Here is a 21,779-nt window from a genome sequence, read left to right as displayed (position 1 = left end):
TCAGTCTTAACAGCAGCTCTCACTATAATGCTGCAGCAAGAACACTGAGCACTGAGTCAAAACGTGTGGTGCTGGAAAAGTACAGGAGATCAGGCAGCATCTGAGGAGCAGGAGAGTCGACGTTTCAGACATAAGTCCTTCAACAGGAATCAGGGAGATGCACCCAGTTCCTGGACTGCACCAGGCTGCACATTAGAACTTTTCACTTGCTGTCTTAGTTTACTCACTTTGAGTTCACCTGAATGCTCACAGCAACTCTGCCTTACCTTGCCATTTTGCACCTTGCCTCTCAGATAAAGAAACCAATCTGACATTACTGCTGGATTGTCTTGTTTAGCACAGAGACAAAACCTGGAAACTTTGGGTGGCGCGGTGGCTCAGTGGTTAGCACTGCTGCCTCATAGCAGCAGGGTCCCAGGTTCGATTCCAGCCTTGGGTGACTATCTGTGTGGAGTTTGCACATTCTCCTCTGGGTGCTCTGGTTTCCTCCCATGGTCCAAAGATGTGCAGGTCAGGTGAATTGGCCATACTGAATTGCCCATAGCATTAGTCAGAGGGAAATGGGTCTGGGTGGGTTACTCGTCGGTGCCGAAGGGCCTGTTTCCATACTGTAGGGAATCTAATCTAGTCATGGTTGTCAGCAGTCCTCAGTCAAGTCAAGGGAGTTAGCCTTTAGTCAGGGGGTTTTGACACAGATTCAGTCCAGAAGCTTGGACATGGTCAGTCAGTCACTCAAGGTTGTCAGAGTCAGGATCTTCTCTTCTTAAGAGGTGAGGAGCCAACTGTAGGGTGCCCTCTACCTGCCAGATTTTCCCAACTGTGGACTGTTTTCCTCCTGAACTGAGAGACGTGCAGATTTTTAGGGAGATTAAAGTGGGTGGCACAGCTTTTCATACAGGCAGGCAAATGATCTGAGCCAGTGAGTAGGCAGTGTAGAGGGCATACATGGTTAGTATGTCTGTGGTTAGGGTGGGTGAGAGTGAGTGGTTGAGGAAAGTTGTTGCAAACAATTGTGCGAGTGGTAGAACATGAGCTTTGTGAGGTGGTACAACAGCAGACATAAAAAGTAAAGATGGTGGCACTTATGATGGTGGAGAGGAGAAGGTCTTTGATTTCCTTCCTGCACTTTGAGCCATTCCATAGATGGCAAAGACTGCACTGACCCCGGTGGCAAAGAGAAACCCTCTATGAAACTCAATGAAGCTGATACTTAGCCAAAAAAACATAATATTTAACAAAATATGCTTGGAACTCAAATATTCAATAAGATTGTTTATGATTGTAGAGGTATGATAAGAATAACAATTATTATTCTACAAATTCAAATTGATGACTTTTGTTTAGGCCATGGAAAATTAGAACATAGAGAGAAAAGAATGAAATACTAGCACATATGTGGAACCCCTTTCTCAAGGAAAAGTTAATGGACGTAGAAGGTGGAATCTTTGCTAGATTTATTCATCAATAATGGACTAAATTAGCAAGATGAACCAGATGAAGGATGAGCTTTTTTTGAAGAGTAGAAATTATAAGGTTCAGGATATAATTAGAAAGAAAAAACAGAATGTTGGCATATTGCTGATGTCATTGGATTAGTATTGGATTAGTAATGCAGAGAAATAGGCTAATGCTCACATTCAAATCCCACATGGTCGATGATGCAATTTAAAAATTCAATTAAAAGTCTCATGCGAGAACTGGTCTTAGTATTCATGATTATGATTATTGCAAAAACGCATTTTGTTGACTAATGTCAGTTTGAGAAAGAAGTATGGTGTCTTTATCTGGTTCCTGCTTACATATGACTCCAGGCCACAGAAATGTGCTTGACTATTATCTTCTGAAATGGCCTGGCAAGCTGCTCAGTTCAAAAGCAATTAAAAATGCTGGCCTTGTCCACAATGCCTACCTCCCATGAATGAATACATTTTTTAAAATAAAGTTAGAACACCAGAATATATTCAAAAAGGTTTTAGAAAGTTCAGGAGTAAGTTAGCAGACTCAAGATAAAAGAAAAGATTGACACACACAATTGTACAGAAAACAGCAAGTTATGAGAAAAAGCTGTCAAAAAATTCAAAAACAACAGCAAGGTATTTTACAGAGGGCAATGAAAATATTTTTTTTAAATGAAGTTTGATCCATGAGGAGACGATTGTCAATTTATGGCAGATGATCAAAAATACCAAGATGTATTTAAAATAAGCATTCTGCATCATTATGCCATATTCAGAGAGGGAATTCAATATATTTGTAACACCATCACAACAATTGTAGGAAATGATCCAGAATTATGGAACATCACATTCAAAACAGTTAGAAAGGATTAATATGTTTTGTTTAAACAATATTGTTATCAGACGTGGCAATACCACAGGACTGTGACTTTAAAAGATGAAATTGTGATCAAGTAAAATTGATGTGCAATAGAAATCCATATGTTTGTGGCAAAATTATCAAAATGCATAGTTACCTAAAAGTTATTGAAGTAGTCCATTTAAAAAGGTGCAGTTACAGACCACTGGTTAAATCAATTTGCATACACAGTTGATAATGAAACTAAAATAAAATTTACTTGCATGGTTTAATGAGGTTAAGGCAGATGAAGGCTTATAACATGGAAAATAGTAAAGAGAACATGTACAATTTACTTTAATATCTATCATTAGTTTATTATAAGCATCACAATCAATAATTCTAAGTGAAAGCAAGGCAAATGTGAACAATGTAATCAGGCACAGCTAGTGATAGGAAATAATAAAATTAGCAGGTACTGATTGCTTCAATCATTACATACTAATATAAGCTACTGAATAAAGGAGAACTTAAGCTAATTAGAAGTAGTTTAAACAAACTTAATCTCAATATCTGAAAATTGTTTTGATGAATCATAACAGCTATTAGAAACATATAGAGAATAACTGAATATAAAAACTAATTCTAAAGAATATTATTGCTTTATTATATGTTCTCAAGTTTATAAAACAATTTACTGTTTGTGCACTTTATCTAAACAATGCTTGAAATCTATCCATGTCATATTATTACAATCTCAGCAGTATCATTTAAAACCCACTGATCACAAATAAAAGAATGTTAGCTGTCGTATGACTATTGGATTCTGAAATTTGAAGCCATCAGAAAATGCAAAATACTGAACTGCTCACTGAAAGCCTTCTTAGTAACATTATGCCATTTACACTGCACAGGAATAGCATTAATGTGAGAACACTGACAACTGAATAACACATGGTTGCTACCCACCCATCATCCTTCCATCTATGAAAGATAATGGATATAAAGCAAATAATGCATTTTGGATGGGGTGCCTTCATATGGTGCACCTACATTGATGGCTGAAGAGGTCAATCCTTGAAAACCATTTTCTACCCAAGTTTCACCCGTCAAGTTACCAGCAATTGTTCCGTCTGAGCAGCACATCTTCTCAGAGGGTCAGTGCACACCAGAGACATGGACTTGCAGTTCCAGCAGCTACTGATGCACATAGACTCCAAGGTCAGTGCAGCAGCTGGAACAATGAGAGGAAACATATCAGATGTTGTTGGTTTTGGCATTGATGTCTGTTGCCAAATCGCTGCAACTACTGCTGGTCATAGTGGTGCACATTAATCCACAGAAAATCAACATTTTCTTCTGTTATCAGCTGGCCACTCAAATGTGTGATTTGTAATACTTAAGGCCTTCATGCCACACTTGTAGCTGCAAGCACAGCTTTGGATGTCCTACTGATTGTCAAACTTCATCTATCTCCCCATAGATAAAGGCTTTGGGTACACACCCATAGAACATAGAACTTAGAACATTACAGCACAATACAGGCCCTTCAGCCCTCGATGTTGCGCCACTCTGTGAAACCAATCTGAAGCCCATCTAACCTACACTATTCCATTCTTGCCCATATGCCTATCCAATGACCAGTTAAATGCCCGTGAAGTTGGTGAGTCTACAACGGTTGCAGGCAGTGCGTTCCACGCCCCTACTACTTTCTAAGTAAAGAAACTACCTCAGACATTTGTCCAAATCTACTATCCCTCAGTTTAAAGCTGTGCCCCCTCATGCTAGCCATCACCATCCAAGGAAAATGGCTCTCACTGTCCACCTGATCTAACCCTCTGGTTATCTCATATGTCTCAATTACGTCACCTCTCAAACTTCTTTTCTCTAACAAAAACAGCCACAAGCCCCTCAACTTTCCTCATAAGTCTTTCTCTCCGTACCGTGCAACATCCTAGTAAATCTCCTCTGAACCCTTTCCAAAGCTTCCACATCCTTCCTATAATGCAGTGACCAGAACTGCACGCAATACTCCAAGTTCGGCCGCATCAGATTTTTGCACAGCTTCAGCATGGCCTCATGGTTCCAAACTTCGATCCCTCTACTAATAAAAGCTAACACACCGTATGCCTTCTTAATAGCACTATCAACCTGGGTGGCAACTTTGAGGGATCTATGTACACGGACACCAAGATCTCTCTGCTCATCTACCCTACCAAGAATCTTACCATTCGCCCAGTACTCTGCATTCCTGTTACTCCTACCAAAGTGAATCACCTCGCACTTTTCTGCATTAAACTCCATTTGCTACCTCTTAGCACAGCTCTGCAGCTTATCCCTCTATAACCACAATGTTAAAAATCACAGAACACCAGGTTGTAGTCCAACAGGTTTAATTGGAAGCACAAGTTAGTGCTTCCAATTAAACCTGTTGGACTATAACCTGGTGTTGTGTGATTTTTAACTTTGTACACCCCAGTCCAACACCGGCATCTCCGAATCATGTAACCACAACATCCTTCCATACTATCCACAACTGTACTGACCTGAACTCCCAGGATGAACATTTCCCATCAACCACCACCCCCGTCTTCTTTTAGCTAGCCAATTTCTGATCCAAACCGCTAAATCACCTCAATCCCATGACTCCATATTTTGTGCAGTAGCCTAACATGGGGAACCTCATCAAATGGCTTACTGAAATCCACATCAACGGCTTTACCCTCATCCACCTGTTTGGTCACGTTCTCAAAGAACTCAATAAGGTTTGTGAGGATGACCTACCCTTCACAAAACTGTGATGACCATCCCTAATCAATATATTCCTATCAAGGTGATTATAAATCCTCTCTCTTATAAATTTCTCCAACACTTTACCCACAACCGGAGTAAGGCTCACTAGTCTATAATTACTAGAGTTGTCTCTGCTCCCCTTCTTGAACAAGGGAACAACATTTGCTATCCTCCAGTCTTCTGGTACTCTTCATATAGACAATGACAATATAAAGATCAAAGCCAAAGGCTCAGTAATCTCCTCCCTGCTTCCCAGACAATCCTCGGATAAATCCCATCTGGCAGAGGATTTATCTATTTTCACACTTTCCAGAATTTTTAACATCTTCTCCTTGTAAACCTCAATCCCAAATAGTCTCGTAGCCTGTTTCTCATTATTCTCCTCGACAACATTGTCTTTTTACAGTGTGAATACTGACGAAAAATATTCGTTTAGCACTTCATTTATCTCCTCTGACTCCACATACAACTTTTCACTCCTGTCCTTGATTGGCCCTAATCTTACTCTCGTTATTCTTTGATCCCTTGTATACCAACAGAAAACATTAGGGTTTACCCTGATCCTATCCACCAACAACTTCTCATGGCCCCTCCTGGCTTGTCTTAGCTCTCTCTTTAGGTCTTTCCTGGCTACCTTGTAGCTCTCAATCGCCATAACTGAGCCATCATATGTCATCCTAACATAAACCTTCTTCTTCCTTTTGACAAGATATTCAATTTCCTTAATAAACCACGGCTCCTGCGCTCCTGCGCTCCTGCGCTCGACAACTTCGTCCCTGCCTGACAGGTACATACATATCAAGGAACCGCAGTAGCTGTTCCCTGAATAAACTCCACATTTCAATTGTGCCCATTCCCTGCAGTTTTCTTCTCCATCCTATGCATCCTAAATCTGTCTAATTGCATCATAATTGCTTTTCCCCCAGCTGTAGTTCTTGCCCTCCAGTGTATACCTATCTCTTTCCATCGCTAAAGTAAACATAACTGAATTATGGTCACTATCACCAAAGTGCCCACCTACCTCCAAATCTAACATCTGGCCAGGTTCATTATCCATCTTGAGTTGGCATCGACAGTATGAAGAGCGATTGGATGGTGGGTGAAGGAGCATGGATTGGCATCAAGGACATGCAGGACCACTGTGGATGGACAGGAGGGGTGGGGGTGAATGTATTGGCATGTCAGGAATGGGTAAACGCTTTTGCAGGTATATTTTAATAAGTTCTGACTTCAAGACAGGACATGAACGATGAGTCCTCCAGCTGCTGGATGAAACTGACCCCACTCCACAAACATGGAAGAGATACTCAACCCTGAAATGGATTGGACAAGATAGGAAGTGCAGAGTACACTGGCAAAAAAGTGTGGGCACTAGAAATCAAGTCAGGAATTGTAGGATTGAGTCCAGTGCCATGTTCGGCTCTTTAAAAATCCAACCCAAGTTAATGCTAGTTGCTACTAGATTCAGTTTCAGAACTTTAAATATCTATTAAGGCATCCCAATCAAATATTATCAGGGTATTTACCTTCTATTATTACTTTGCAACACCTTTTATTGAGTAGTTGTGTATAATGTAAAAGAATATGCTGTGCATTTTACAGACTAAGACATTAATATGTAGCAGAATTGTTACCAATACTTGTACTTTCTTCATGAAGTTCAAATTTCAAGTGGAATAAAACTCAGAGAATACTCATTTCTTTCAGATGCATCAGTGGCAATTTGATTCAGATATAGGATTTTCAGCAAATGATTGTGTACTTAAGTCATATTGTAGACTTCAGCACACGATTTATGCCAGCACTTGAGTGCAGTATTAAATGAGGACTGCAATTTCCGTGTTGTCAACACACAAACAAAATGTTAAATTGGGGCCTGATCTGCTTGACGACTGTAAAATTGTTGTGTTATTATTAGAAGATGACCCATAATTCTTCCAATCTCTTTGCCCATAAAGTAAGAGTCCAGATGGAGTCGACACTGTACAGGCCTTGAGGTACAGACAGAAAAATTACTGAAGGCAGTGATGCAGGTTAATAAAAGCATTAAAAAAGAAATCACTGTGGTTCATTTTTAGAGAGATGTATTTGAAAATCTGAGATGCTTGCTACAAAAATTTAGCAAGTCCATACTCTGTCATGACAGAATAAAATTTTACCATTGATCTTCAAATTCTATCATTTGATTTTAATACCTGAGCATTCCACGCAAGGAAGTGGATTTAAAAAGGGTAAGAACTTAAAATGGCCACACAGTTTACCAAGCTCCAATCATCCAATGTACAACAAATAAAATTGTCTGAAGTGAATTTAATATTTTATCAAAAGATACTGAAATTAGTGCATTCATGCTGGCGTGCAAAGGCCCTCCCTCTTATTTTGATTTACACCTGCCTGATAAGTCTCATTTATTGGAGATGAAAGATATCACTAGCAACTATTAAATTGGAAATAATTAACTCAGTTATGGAAATTACAAGCCAATTTGAATTTCAGAAAACTCCTTCAGCAGAGCAGGGGGGTTAAAGAAAATCTAACTGTACAACTGGGATCAGCCAGAGAAAATGTTATCACAGTCCCTCAGGATGAAAAGAAGACTTGTGTTAAAACTAGTTAAAAATAAACATCAAAATGCTGAGAATTCAAAGGATAATTTAAATATTTAGTTTTATTGGTGATTTAAGACACCAATTAAACAGTGGTGATCTCAGAGTAATACATTACATTTCAAGCACTCTCAGTGGTTTAAACTGAATATTCCTTCAGCCTTGCTTTTGTACTGGACACTATCTCTTTAGTTTTGTTCCTATATATCCATATACTCAAAAATATGACCTTATTGCTTTTCTCAGGGCTGGCTGATAAGAAAATTGCTCTTCCTCTCCCTCAAGTAATTTGAACCTGAGTCACCTGGAAGACATTGTGCAATTATATTTTTATTGGAGGTATTGCCTCATGTTAAAAGGAACACAAATGATTGTTGCAGCCAAGTGGAAAGATTGAAAAGGGAGGAGCTGAGTCACCTTCCTTCACGTGATAAAATTGAATAGTGCATATTAATGGTCTATATGTTATAGGAAAGGCAAAGAAAACTGAAGATGTGAAAAAAGATTCATACGAATAATACCAAATCTCAGCCAAACTGAGCAGAACTGTAGAACACAGCAAAATTGCTGGAGAGAAACAAAATTAACATCTCAAGTCAGATATACTTTTCTTAATTCCAAAGAAGTGTGTTTATTGGGCTCAAAATATTAATTTACTTTCTCTTTCTAGATTTACTGAGTTTCTCAAGATATATCCAGCATCTGCAGTGCCTTTAATTTTTTAAACATAGAGTCATAGAGTCATAGAGATGTACAGCATGGAAACTGACCCTTCGGTCCAACCCATCCATGCCGACAAGATATCCCAACCCAATCTAGTCCCACCTGTCAGCACCCGGCCCATATCCCTCCAAACCCTTCCTGTTCATATACACATCCAAATGCCTCTTAAATGTTGCAATTGTACCAGCCTCCACCACTTCCTCTGGCAGCTCATTCCATACACGGACCACCCTCTGCGTGAAAAAGTTGCCCCTTAGGTCTCTTTTATATCTTTCCCCTCTCACCCTAAACCTAGGGCAGCACAGTGGTTAGCACAGCTGCCTCACAGCACCAGAGACCCGGGTTCAGTTCCTGCCTCAGGTGACTGACTGTGAGGAGTTTGCACATTCTCCCCATGTCTGTGTGGGTTTGCTCCAGTTTCCTCCCACAGTCCAAAGATGTGCAGGTTAGGTGAATTGGCCATGCTAAATTGCCCGTAGTGTTAGGTGAAGGGGTAAATGTAAGGGAATGGGTCTGGGTGGGTTGCGCGGCGGTGTGGACTTGTTGGGCCGAAGGGCCTGTTTCCACACTGTAAGTAATCTAATAAAAAATCTATGCCCTCTAGTTCTGGACTCCCCGACCCCAGGGAAAAGACTTCGCCTATTTTTCCTATCCATACCCCTCATAATTTTGTAAACCTCTATAAAGTCACCCCTCAGCCTCCGACGCTCCAGGGAAAACAGCTCCAGCCTATTCAGCCTCTCCCTGTAGCTCAGATCCTCCAACCCTGACAACATCTTTGTAAATCTTTTCTGAACCCTTTCAAGTTTCACAACATCTTTCCGATAGGAAGGAGACCAGAATTGCACACAATATTCCAACAGTGGCCTCACCAATGTCCTGTACAGCCGCAACATGATCTCCCAACTCCTGTACTCAATACTCTGACCAATAAAGGAAAGCGTACCAAAGGCTTTCTTCACTATCCTTATGCTCAAGAAAAGAAAAGATTGAACAATGAATTAATAAAAGGTTTTTAAGAAATAAAATAGTCTAACAGAAACAAAATCTCCATGTTTATCCTGGTTTGGAGGCAAAACAAAATTGAAGGTCTTAAATATATGATCATTATTAATAGGTGCAATAGAGAGTTAAGAAGAAATTTCATCAACCAAATAGAGATTAGTATCAGAGCCCATGACACATCAGAGTCATCGGGGTGAATAGCATAAATGTGCTTTAAAGGAAAGAGATAAACATATAACAAGTTTATGCTGATAGTACTGGTCAATTTGTTTTCTCCCGTCACCAGCACACCCACCTCAGGCACCAACTATTTTTTCCAATAATTAACATACATGTTTATAGAAAAAAGGCACCACCTTCAACATTCTTTCCATGGACTCCACAGCTAAGTAATTACATCCTTGTCTCCATTTATGGCTCCATTTTTATTTGCAAGAAATCCGTTACCTCAGTGACATCAAATTTTCTTTGTTCCCATTCAGTTGAGCAATCTTTCATTGAAAGGTTTAAAACTACTTGCTCCAATTTTCAACCTCCCTCCCCACTTTCCAATCCGTCTCCTTCCTATGCATCCTCCTTTACTCACTTCACTTTGTCGACCTCACCAGCCTCACTCACCCTCTTCCCAATGGCTACTCATGGCTTGAGTCTCACTGTTCCAGTCTCTGTCAGTCCTACTTATGTGGGGATAATCTTTCTCTGATTGGTCTTCTGGGATTTTAATTTTTGTGGCTGAATGTCTGGGGTAAATTTACTCACCATGCCCAGTGTTTTTAACTCTCAGCCAATAGGATTAAATGATATGCGGGAGGTGGAGGCTCCGATGGAGCATTTGCATTGAGTGGCTGTTTGTGTACTGCACATTCTCTGGAATATTTATCTTTCAACCAATCATCTCTCAAAAACAAATTTTATCAATTATTTGTAACTGAATCAACTGGCTATCAACCACTTTGGCACATGTTAAGAGTATGAAAAAGTGTTTAACAAATCAAAGACTTTTTTCTTTATTTGATATTTTGGAGGCCAGTTGTTCTAATCAGCTCTGAAATTACACTGAGATTATATTGTATGAATACTTTATGGACTAATCTGAAACTCCTCTTACTAATGTTATAGCTGAAGCATTAATCTGTTTTTAAAAATTTGGATTAAAGCCTTTGCTGAATTAATGTAAGTTATTTATGATCAATATATTAAAGTATCACATGCTCGAACTACAATCCAATTTCAGAGCCATCACTTTCAGAAGAATTTCTGATTTTTGATCTATCCTGAGTATTTCATTCTTGTAATTGACTGCTGCCTTTACAAATCAATAAGTACTCTTTCGTTTCAGACAAGTGATTGCATCTAAATGTTTCATGGAGCAAACAAACAAAAACACAAAGTAACATTTCTGCTCACATATTTTTCATCTGCAGTTGCCTTTACTGTATATTGACGTCAATACAATAAATCATCACCCTGAAATGTTGAGCAGAATTGTGACTACAAAAGAGAAGTGAGATTGCAGTTTATAGCTGTCTGCATGAACCCAAAAAACAAGTTCAAATCAGGACCCCAAAATTATCTCTCCCACTTCCTGCGGTAATTTTGCAGGCGAGTAGATAATTTCCTTGGAGCTGAAAGTTAAGAACCAGACAGTATTACAATTCAATAATTAACTTCAGTTTTTCCAAATATTCTGCCTTTGACAGCAACGCTTGAACTGTCAGTGACTCAGTTGGATCAACCAGGTGATTGCTTCTTCAGTGAAACTGACAGATGGAGAATGCTTTGAAGAGTGAAACTGACGAACTCCAACAATAGCCTGGTGGGAGTGCTCCAAGCAGAGGTCTCTTTCTCAGAGACACTTTCAGTACTTGGCAGGGATTGCAACTTCTTTGAAGTTAAGCCAATTGTCTTGCACTTCACTCCCCTTAAACTACAATTCCCTCCTTTCAGCCCTCACCATATAATGTGAATAGATTGTGCAGCTCTAATGAGAAACAAAAGAACAAACACCAATAGCACTGTGGCAGGAGTAAGATCAGCAGCAACATTAGCTGTCAACTTCTCAGTCAAATTCGATCACATAAGGCAAAGGGAATCAACACAGAAATCTAACTTCAAGAGGCAAGAGCAGTGTACGGGCAGAGGATCACCTCTACTTGACATGATTGAGCTTCAGTGCCTCAGGAAGTTCAGGTATTCAAATAAATTTCTGCAGACAAATACAGCCTTCTATAACAAAAGTCCCTTCCCATTAAATGAATTAAGTATACCTTGCACATGGATATCAATCTTTACTTTTACCCTTTAATTGAAATGCTGTAAAACAGGCAATTGTGCATTTTACATCTTTATACAAAGTCAAGATCTACACAGTGAGTAGCTCCTTGGCACTTTAATTTAAGTTTACTTATATATTTTTCATATATATATAGTCCCACAGACTGCAGTTACAACATACTTGCATAATAGAATATGGACTTCTTGAAGGAAGGATTCCTGGCATCCCTTCTGTGTGCTAATAATTACTTTTAACCTGACATAAACCTTACCCAGTATTTTTGAAATATAGCTCCCTTATCCTTACATAGTGTTTTGTCTCAACATAAAATGCAGAATAGCTAGAGATCCACTGTACAAGGATTAATGGATTCTAATGTATGCTTATTATTATGCATTTATTATACAATGTAGTAACTTTTCCATAATGGCAGTTTTTAGAGGGAACAGAAGTGGCGATGAACTAAAATTGCATCTATCTTCATGAAGGAAGGGGATGCTTTCAATGTCACTTGTTGAGAGACTGAAACGGATAAAAATTACAGTTCAGAGTGGTGTACCCCAGCTCCTACTTTTAATGTTCTTATATGGCAGCTACTTAAAAATGTTGGCAGCTTTCAAAGTAGAAGAATCATCTTATCGAGGAGATGTATCCTACATTACACAGCAAGTCAAGGTAGAAATTGCAAAGACTCTAACCATAATTTTCCAATCCTCTTTTGATGTAGAAGTGATACCATATAGAAAAATATAGGTTCACATACGAGGCAGCCCAAATTTAAAGTTGAAAGCAAATTATCTTTGATTTATTCTGTCTCAATTGGAATCCTCAAATAAGTAACAGGAGAAGTTGCTGAGGGTACAATGGTTGATGTTGGATATATTGTATGAGAAATTGGGCTATTTTTCAGGTATTGTGAATGCCCTGAGAACACCAAACTGCGATCTGCAATATGTTAGCACAGGTATGAGATAAATCACTTCAAATGCTATGAGCAAATAAATAGAGCAGGTCAGTCATAACTTCAATTTTCAACACTGCAATGAAATTTTGGAGATTAACTTTCCAGCCATGACCAATTCTTACCATCATCCAGCAGCCAAAAGTAACTTTCAACAGTACTATATAAATGTATCATCATGTATTTAGATTTTAACTAATCTTTTCAGGCTTTATTTTAATTATTAAAGTATTTGGTGTTTTTAGACATTGAAATTTAACTACTACAACATTTTAGGATTTTTTGCTCATTCTTTACTAAATTGGTAACCTAAACTAGATTAACCATTTAATAGACAAAACTAACTAAATCAATAAACAATAAATAAGGTTTCCAGACACAATAGATATGTGACATGCTATAACTTACAAATTTGTGGTGAGCACAGTGATCCCAGACAACATATTGTAGTGTTTGCAGTTTAAGTAACTTTATCTAAAAGTTCTTTAGAAGATTCATATCGGGTGCAAAATGTTAACACTGTTTCTGTCCCTAAAGAGTTAAAAATCACACAACACCAGGTTATAGTCCAACAGGTTTATTTGGAAGCACTAGCTTTCGGAGCGCTGCTCCTTCATCAGGTGGAATGCTCCACAACCAAATAAACCTATTGGACTATAACCTGGTGTTGTGATTTTTAACTTTGCCCATCCCAGTCCAACACCAGCTCCTCCACATCACGATTCAAGAAGACAGCTCATGACCACCTACTCCAGGGCAATTAGGGGTGGGGCAATAAATACTGTTTTAGTCAGCAATGATAATATCCCTGAACAATTAAAAAAAAGACACTGAGGTTTAATTGAAAGAGATTGATGGCAGGTAAATGATGAGGTTGTGGAAACTGAACAGTGGCTGAGGTTATTAATGTAATTTGTAGGAAGTGACATGAGTGATGCATTTCCTGATATTGGCAGTCATATGAAATCATTGAATATTTTGTAGAATTATATCCAAGTGCTCAGGGTTCAATTCCTGGCATTGACCGAAGGGACTGTGTGCTTTCGCTGCCTTCTGAACTGGTTAGACTCATTCCTTCTTGTGGCTACATTTAAACTACTCCACCAGGACCTCCAGGTAGCATTCTAGAACCCATGGTCTACCCAGGACCCAATTCCTCACTTTTTTTCCAAAGTTAGATATTCTTCAAACATGATTCCAGTCACATTGTACTTTATTATTTGCAGGAAAGCTTTAAGTGTTTTGGTCATTCACAATATTGGCAACGTGCTGATGTACCAAGCCAATAAACAGTGCGGTAAGCATTTTCTGGATGCAGAATCAATTGAAACAACACAAAGGTGGCATGCTGCCTCTTTTGCAATCAGTTGTCACACATTGTCAATCCCCAAGCCCATTTCTGGGGACTATCCAATTTAACTCCCATGGATTTACAAAGGAATTTTGATAAAATATCACACAATACGCCTGCTAGCAAATCTGAAAGCCACAGGACTGAAGCACCAGTTATCTAAGAAACAAAAAGCAGAGAATAGTGTTGAGAAATAGTTTTAGCAATGGATGAGAAGCACACTATGCTATTCCCCAGCAGGGATACTGCTCTTTTCAATATGTATTAATGATCTAGACCTGAATATGCAGGAGGTAATTTCAAAGTGTGCAGATAACACAGAGCCTGGAAATGTGATAAACAGTGAGGAAGAACATTAAGACTTCAGAACTTCATGACATGGGCAAATGCATGGCGGATATGATTTAATGGAGAGAAGTGTGTAGTGATGTATTTAGGTGGGAAGAATGAGGAGAGCAAGACAAACTAAATGATGCAATTTGTAAGGGAACAGAGGAGCACAGAAACCTGGGAGTGAACATACACAAAGCCTTGAAGGTGCTGGCAGGTTGAGAAGAAAGTTACAAATGTAAGTTGGATTCCTGGCTGTAGAAAGTGAAGAAGAAAGTTATACTAAACATTAATCAATCATTTTTTGAACCCCATCCAGTTGAAGTAACTGTGTGGAACACTGAGTGCCACACTCGAAGTGAAATATTGAAGTCTGGGCAGGGTGCAGAAGAGATTTATGCCAATATTATTGGAGTGAGAATCCACAGTTGAAACATGGAGAAACAGGTGTTGTTCTTCTGGGCAGAGGTATAAAGATATCATAAGGGGTTCCAAGTCTTGATGAGTTTTGAAAATGAAAAAGATTTTTTAGTGGCAGTGGCAGTAGAAATGATGAAGGTATCAGAATCAAGATGAGGAAATATTATTTTGGCAAAACAAACATTCATAATCTGGAATTCATGATTAGATTAGATTACAGTGTGGAAACAGGCCCTTCGGCCCAACAAGTCCACACCGACCCGCCGAAGCGAAACCCACCCATACCCCTACATTTACCCCTTACCTAACACTATGGGCAATTTAGTATGGCCAATTCACCTGACCCTGCACATCTTTGGACTGTGGGAGGAAACCGGAGCACCCGGAGGAAACCCACGCAGACACGGGGAGAACGTGCAAACTCCACACAGTCAGTCGCCTGAGGCGGGAATTGAACGCGGATCTCTGGCGCTGTGAGGCAGCAGTGCTAACCACTGTGCCACCGTGCCGCCCATAAATTTTACCACAATTGTGAATTTTACCACAATTCACTGCCTTGAATTGTGGTAAAAGCAGATTCAGCAGTAACTTTCAATCGAAAATTGGATAAATATTTGAAGGGGAGAAAATCGCAGGGCCATGGAAAAAAAGCAGGGAAATAGGAATAATTGAACTGCTACTTTCAAGAGACTGCATGGATTCAATACTTAAAGTGGCCTCCTTTTGCGCTGTATTTGTCTATGTAGCCAATATATCTGTTTCAACATTGATAAGTTGTGATCTCTCTCTCAAATATCAGTCTGAAGTATTTGAAGAGTCAGCCATATTTGTGTTGCCTAATTAGAGGATCAGCATTTGTAAGGTATAGGGTTAAAATTGTGCAGAATAAGGGAACAGGTGTTGCTTCTGCAAAAGTTTACATTATAAAATTAGGCTGCACATGCCAATACTAAACAGTGAGAAGCGAAAACAGGTAGAATTATCTCTGACTAATAGGGCAGAGCAACCGTGTAGCGGGATGTACCAGTAACAGGAGAATAGTTTGCCAGTCATAGGAGGGATGTGGCCAACGATGGAATTTAGTTTGGCAGGATGATCGCACAACGACAGCAAACTATGCCAGGATAGTCACATATAAGGAATGAGATAAATAAGAGTAAGGGGCGACAGGCTTAGAGTAATGGGAGAAGTAAACAGAGGCGGAGAGAAACTAGACAAAGGTGGAGTGAGGCTAGAGCTTGTGATAGGCTACGCACTACAGCAAAAGTAACCAATGGGGTGAAAGGAGAGGACCAAGAGACGCAGCTGAACAACATAAATCAGAATGTAACCCTCAGATCGGGGTGCTTACTCGTTAGGCACCCATTCTTGCAAGTACATATCAATAAAATTCACTGCTTCAGAATTTGACTCGGATTGAAATTTATTAATATGTGAGTTTTGGTTCTCACAGCATTCAATAATGAAAGTACTTTATCACAAAATTGTTGGAGGATTATTTGACAATCACGCAAAGCAACATTCACTTGCTTTGCACTAAAACTGGCCCCGATTCTTTAAATCTTTCTTCTGACATATGCCATTATATGTGAACATAAGAACTTGATAGTTTTGTTTTCATGTGGTTACCAAGAGCTCCATTTATGTTCAACACTTTAAATATTTATGAAGTTAAACTTCAACAAGCATCACTTCAATAATTATCTTATTTACTGGTAAACAAAAACGCAGCACTGGTGTTTTATTGCCTTTTGGCTAAAATAAACAAAATGTTTGCTAACTTACCCTTTCTTTTACAAAATTGGTAATGCTACAATGTATAATGATAATAGATAAATACATTACCTAACACTAAACAATGCATTGCAATAGTACCTCTTTCATATTATCCTTTGGCTTCTACAAATTGCAATTCTCAATATACTGAAGTTAGAAATTGACAATTAGTTTCATAAATATAATTTCCAGAGGCTGTGCAGTACTTATTTTTCAGAACAGCCGAAAACAACTGTCTGGTTTAAAATTGCATAAACCTGCTCTGTTTTCCTGTCAATACTGTTAATAAACTGGACTAAGAGCTCCTGGCAGGGCTGACGATTCGATTACTGACTATATAACTATAAGAAAGGTCCTTTATCTCCTCGTATTGCATTTAAGTAAACATTTTTGATCATTGTGATCAAAGTGTGGATTGATGCTGGCTTTTGATTGGAACTGGCAGCTCTCTGCTGCAGACACATCTACAGGATTTCTGTCCCATTTTAACCTTCACAAACCTCCTCAAGTTTTACAAAACATTGCAGTGCATTTTACTTCCCTCATGAGGCTCTGAATTGTTGCTACCTAATAATTATATTGTATGGAAGCGGCAAAGGCAGAAAGTGCTGAAAGTACAAGCAGTCTCAAGCGCTTTCTTCTTCCACGTTCTATAAGGCTCAGCTGAGAAACGATAAATAAGATTTGATTCAGGATTCTTTTTTCACCATAACCTAAGATCATTATTTAATTATAATAAAATTGCCGTTTGAAGGCAACCAAAATTTTCAGAGTTGTTGTGTAGTGCTCAGGACTTCAGGAACAGGTAGAGAAAATATTTTTTAAAAGCGATATGGTTTAAAAGTTAGAAAAATATATTCTGTCATGGTCATATGCAAATTTGAGAGAGTGGCTAATAAAGCAAACAGTATCCTAATCTGGGAATACTGTACAAGAACTGGACGTTCTGAAATTGCAGATAAAGTTTGACCTCAGTCCTTTGTCAAGATCTGTGCACTGCATTTAGAAAAGATATAAGGTATTTTACAGTGTGCAGAAATGATTCATGAGAATGATTCCAAAGAAGAGGAAGATAAATTGGAGAAATTAGTGTGGCTTTCCCTGGAGAAAAGAAGGCCGAGAGGATATTTGAATGAGGTATTCAAAATCATGAGATCTGGACATAATAGATCAGGAGAAACTGTTCTCACTGGTGAAAGAATTATGAACAAAAGATTTATGGTATTGGGTGAAAGAAGAGAAAGCAATATGAGAAATGAACCTTTTTATGCAGCAAGTAGTTAATGTTTGGAGAAATACAATTGTGGAGGAGGAAGTGAGAACTGGTGATCAGAGTCAAAAGGTGTGGTGCTAGAAAAGCACAGCCAGTCTGGCAGCATCCAAGGAGCAGGAGGGTCGACGTTTCAAGCATAAGCCCTTCATCAGGAATGTGATGACATAGCCATTAAAAAGTATTACATGAACCATAATGCCAGAAGTCTGAACTGAGATTGAGCGAGATTTCAGTACTTCAGGAGAGCCCGATTTTGAAAAAAAAAGGAAGAACTTATTAAACACAGGCTGCAACTTTGAACTGCTGCGTAAGTTGAATGAATTTTCCGCACCTTCCTGCTATGGAAATGAAAGGAGGTATGAGATAGAACTGGAATTTGTTCCCATCTCCATAGAAATTGTATTAAAAGATACAGAACTGAATAAAAAGAACAAGCAGATAAAAGTGGCAGTCAGTAATTAATGCTTGAGAAAATAAGTGTTTTCAGCTGCATTGTATCCTAAACCAGACTGAGGATCAGTGAATAGAGACATGAAATTTTGAAAGCTTTTAAGACATATTTTGAATTGTCAGTTAACTATTAACTTTGAATGCCATATATTCAATATTACAGGAACATTAGGAACTGGAGTAGGCCATTCAGCTCCCTTAAGCCTGTTCCCCATTTCATGAGATCATGGCTGGTATTATTACTCAGGGCAAGAGAGACACTATTGATCAGTATTTCATTGGCACTGATATCTCTAGCTGAATCATGACACCTCTGATAAATGAAAGGTGATCTCATCAGAAAGAGAATTGTCTTATAGCCAATACAAACTGTGGTCAAATGTCAGCATATCTGCTGAAAGAGGGTGAGACTTACTCTTGAGAAAGCTGTCAACATCTGCAGAAGCCCTGAGGCTGTCAATCATTAGTGGAGCATATTAATGGGAAAACATAGACCATAGAATGTTCCAGCACAGTACAGACCATTTAGCCCTCAATGTTGCACCAACCTGTGGAACCAATCTGAAGCCCATCTACCCTGCACTATTCCATTTTTATCCATTTGTTTATCCAGTGAACATTTTAATGCTCTTAAAGTTGGCGAGTCTACTACTGTTGCAGGCAGTGTGATCCATGCCCCTACTACTCACTGAGTAAAGAAATTACCTCTGACATTTGTCCTATATCTATCACCCCTCAATTTAAATTTATGTCCCCTTGTGCTAGCCATCACCATCCAAGGAAAATGGTTTTCATTGTCCACTCTACCTAATCCTCTGATTATCTTATATGTCTCAATTAAGTCACCTCTCAACTTTCTTCTCTCTAACGAAAACAGCCTCAAATCGCTCAGCCTTTCCCATAAGACCTTCCCTCCATACCAGACAGCATTCTAGTAAATCTCTCTTTCCAAAGCTTCCTAAGATGCTATGACCAAAACTGTACGCAATACTCCAAGTACAGCAACACCAGAGTTTTGTCCTGCTGCAGCGTGACCTCATGGTGCCAAAACTCAATCCCTCTACCAATAAAAGCTAACACACCGTATGCCTTCTTAACAGCCCTATTAACCTGGGTGGCGACTTTCAGAGATCCATGTACATGGACACCAAGATCTCTCTACTCATCTACACAGAATATGAGTTCGTTGACTGGGGCTGTTAATCTGGTCCAATCAGGGACCCCTAGTTGATGGATAGAAACAGGAGTGTCAGGCATCCTGACACACTGAGAGCTGGTTCTGAGGGAGCTGGATCAGAGTCAAGGATTTTCCACATGTAAATAAAGGGTGAATTGGTAACAGGCTACTGGCCTCTGTGGAGTAATGTCAATGCTCTTCATCTAAATTATATGAAACCCTTAACTATTTTTATCTTGATTAGAAATCTATTCACCGTTTTTACACAAACATTTGAAATGTTTCTTTTTTGAAGAGTGAAGTCAAAATTTAAAATGGGAATCAAAATAAAATGTAAAGATTATTATTATCCAGGCTTCAGCAAATACAAACTGGAAAATGTGATTTTTGGCACATGAAATTTACTAAAATTGATCTTATTTCAACAAAGATATTTTAGGTTTTAGAGAAATGAGTATGTAATAAACATTTAACCTTAAGATCGTAAATAACTTGGTATGTTAACACACTACAGGAAGAAACTATTAATCTGAGAAAAGCTATATCACTGAAATAAACATGAAATTTTAGTTAAAAATCACACAACACCAGGTTATAGTCCAACAGGTTTAATTAGAAGCACACTAGCTTTCGGAGCATCGCTCCTTCATCAGGTGATATCGCCTGATGAAGGAGCGACCCTCCGAAAGCTAGTGTGCTTCTAATTAAACCTGTTGGACTATAACCTGGTGTTGTGTGATTTTTAACTTTGTACACTCCAGTCCAGCAGCGGCATCTCCAAATCATGAAATTTTAGATTATGATACAAAATGTTAAGTTTGCATTTCCTTAACTCAGCTGTTTTATTTCCATCAAGCATTGCTTTGAGCTGTTATCTCTCCTCACTGTGCCATAACTATATCACATACTGATACAGACTGCCAAATGGCAATTGCATACATGCTGTCTTTTCTACCAAATCACTCCACATTCACTGCTTCTCATCCCAGAAGAGTTTACATTTCCTACAAATTCACAAGAGAGGTATTTTTAAATGTCGCACAATGTCAAGGATTGCTGAGATTGTAACTGATGGATATCACCTGGTATTCTTAGAACTGTTTCTTGTATTAAAATGAATAACCACCTATCCAAGACAACTTGATTTTAAGGCATTGAGCGCTTATCAAGTTAGAAAGATTGGTGCCAGCTGTGGCTTAGTCAGAAGCACTCTTGCCTCAGAAGCCAAAGGTTGTTTGCTCATATCTCAATTCAGAGACTGATCACAAACACGTAGAACAGTATCTCATGTCATATTGATGAAGCACTATTGTTCAGATGAGACATTAAAATAAGGCCCTATTCTACATTCTCAAGTGGACATAAAATATTCTGTGATACTATTTGAATAATGGCAATGATAACAGTATCCCCAGTGTTCAGGCCAATAAGTATTCAATCAATAATATAAAGAAAAATTAACTGGTCACAACAACATTTTCATTTGTGGTAAACTAATCTCACAGTCAAGCACTTTGAGATATTCTAAGGTCACGACATAAAAATGTAAAAAAGCAAATTACTGTAGATGCTGATAATGTGAAGTATAAACAGACTGTGCTGGAGAAGCTTAGGAGGTTTGGTGGCACCTGTGGTGAGACAGACAGTTTGAGTCCAATGTGACTCCGAAGAAGACAGACAAGTTGAGTATCTTCAGCATTTCTGTTTTTATCTTTAAAAAATGCAAGCTATCGATCAAATCCCTGAATGGGTCAAATAAAATAAGCTGTTCCCGTTCATAGAAGAAAAGAAAAGAAAACAGGATGAGGTCCTGAGAATTTAGGTAGCTAGGGACTAGATTTTAAAAAGGCCCAAAAGTTAGTAATCTTTAGAGGTTAGTGGTGCTGGCTCCTGCACCTATTGTCTATTATCTTTAATCAGGTACCATGAGCTGGAGAGAATAGAAGTGAAGTGCAAATGAACAAGTGGCTGGAGAGATGGTGCAGGTGGAAGGGCTTTTAAATTTCTGAGATATTGGGACCACTTTAGAGCATGGTAGGACCTGTACAAGGCAGATGGTTGGGAATGGGACCAGTATCCTTGTGGGAAGGTTTGAGCATGCAGTTAGCAAGGGTTTAAACTAACGTGACAGGATGGAATCCAGAAAGAAAATTCAGCTGGGTGAAGTTGAACAGCCAAAATTGGAAGTGGCAGCAAGTGAGTCAAAAAGGCATATAAATTATCGGTCTTTTAAGCACAAGGGAGTGTGGTATGGTTAGATGGTATTTCATTTAATACAAGGTGTCTTCCAAACAAGGCAGATGAATTGCATGCAGAAAGTAAAAAATGTGGGTATATTGTCATT

General features: G+C 38.8%; 1 protein-coding gene across 3 annotated transcripts in view; it reads right to left on the bottom strand.

The window, feature by feature from the left end:
- The window catches only part of thsd7ba (thrombospondin, type I, domain containing 7Ba), a 919,481-nt gene that overhangs the window by 779,247 nt on the left and 118,455 nt on the right, over positions 1-21,779 (bottom strand). The gene's annotated exons all lie outside the window — the stretch shown is intronic.

This window comes from Chiloscyllium plagiosum, unplaced genomic scaffold (genome assembly GCF_037043375.1).
Source record: "Chiloscyllium plagiosum isolate Xiang-an unplaced genomic scaffold, Cpla_swu_hap1 HiC_scaffold_7, whole genome shotgun sequence".
NCBI classification, from domain to species: Eukaryota; Metazoa; Chordata; class Chondrichthyes; order Orectolobiformes; family Hemiscylliidae; genus Chiloscyllium; species Chiloscyllium plagiosum.
Note: the sequence above shows the minus strand (reverse complement) of the source record. Positions and strands in the feature narration are given on the sequence as shown.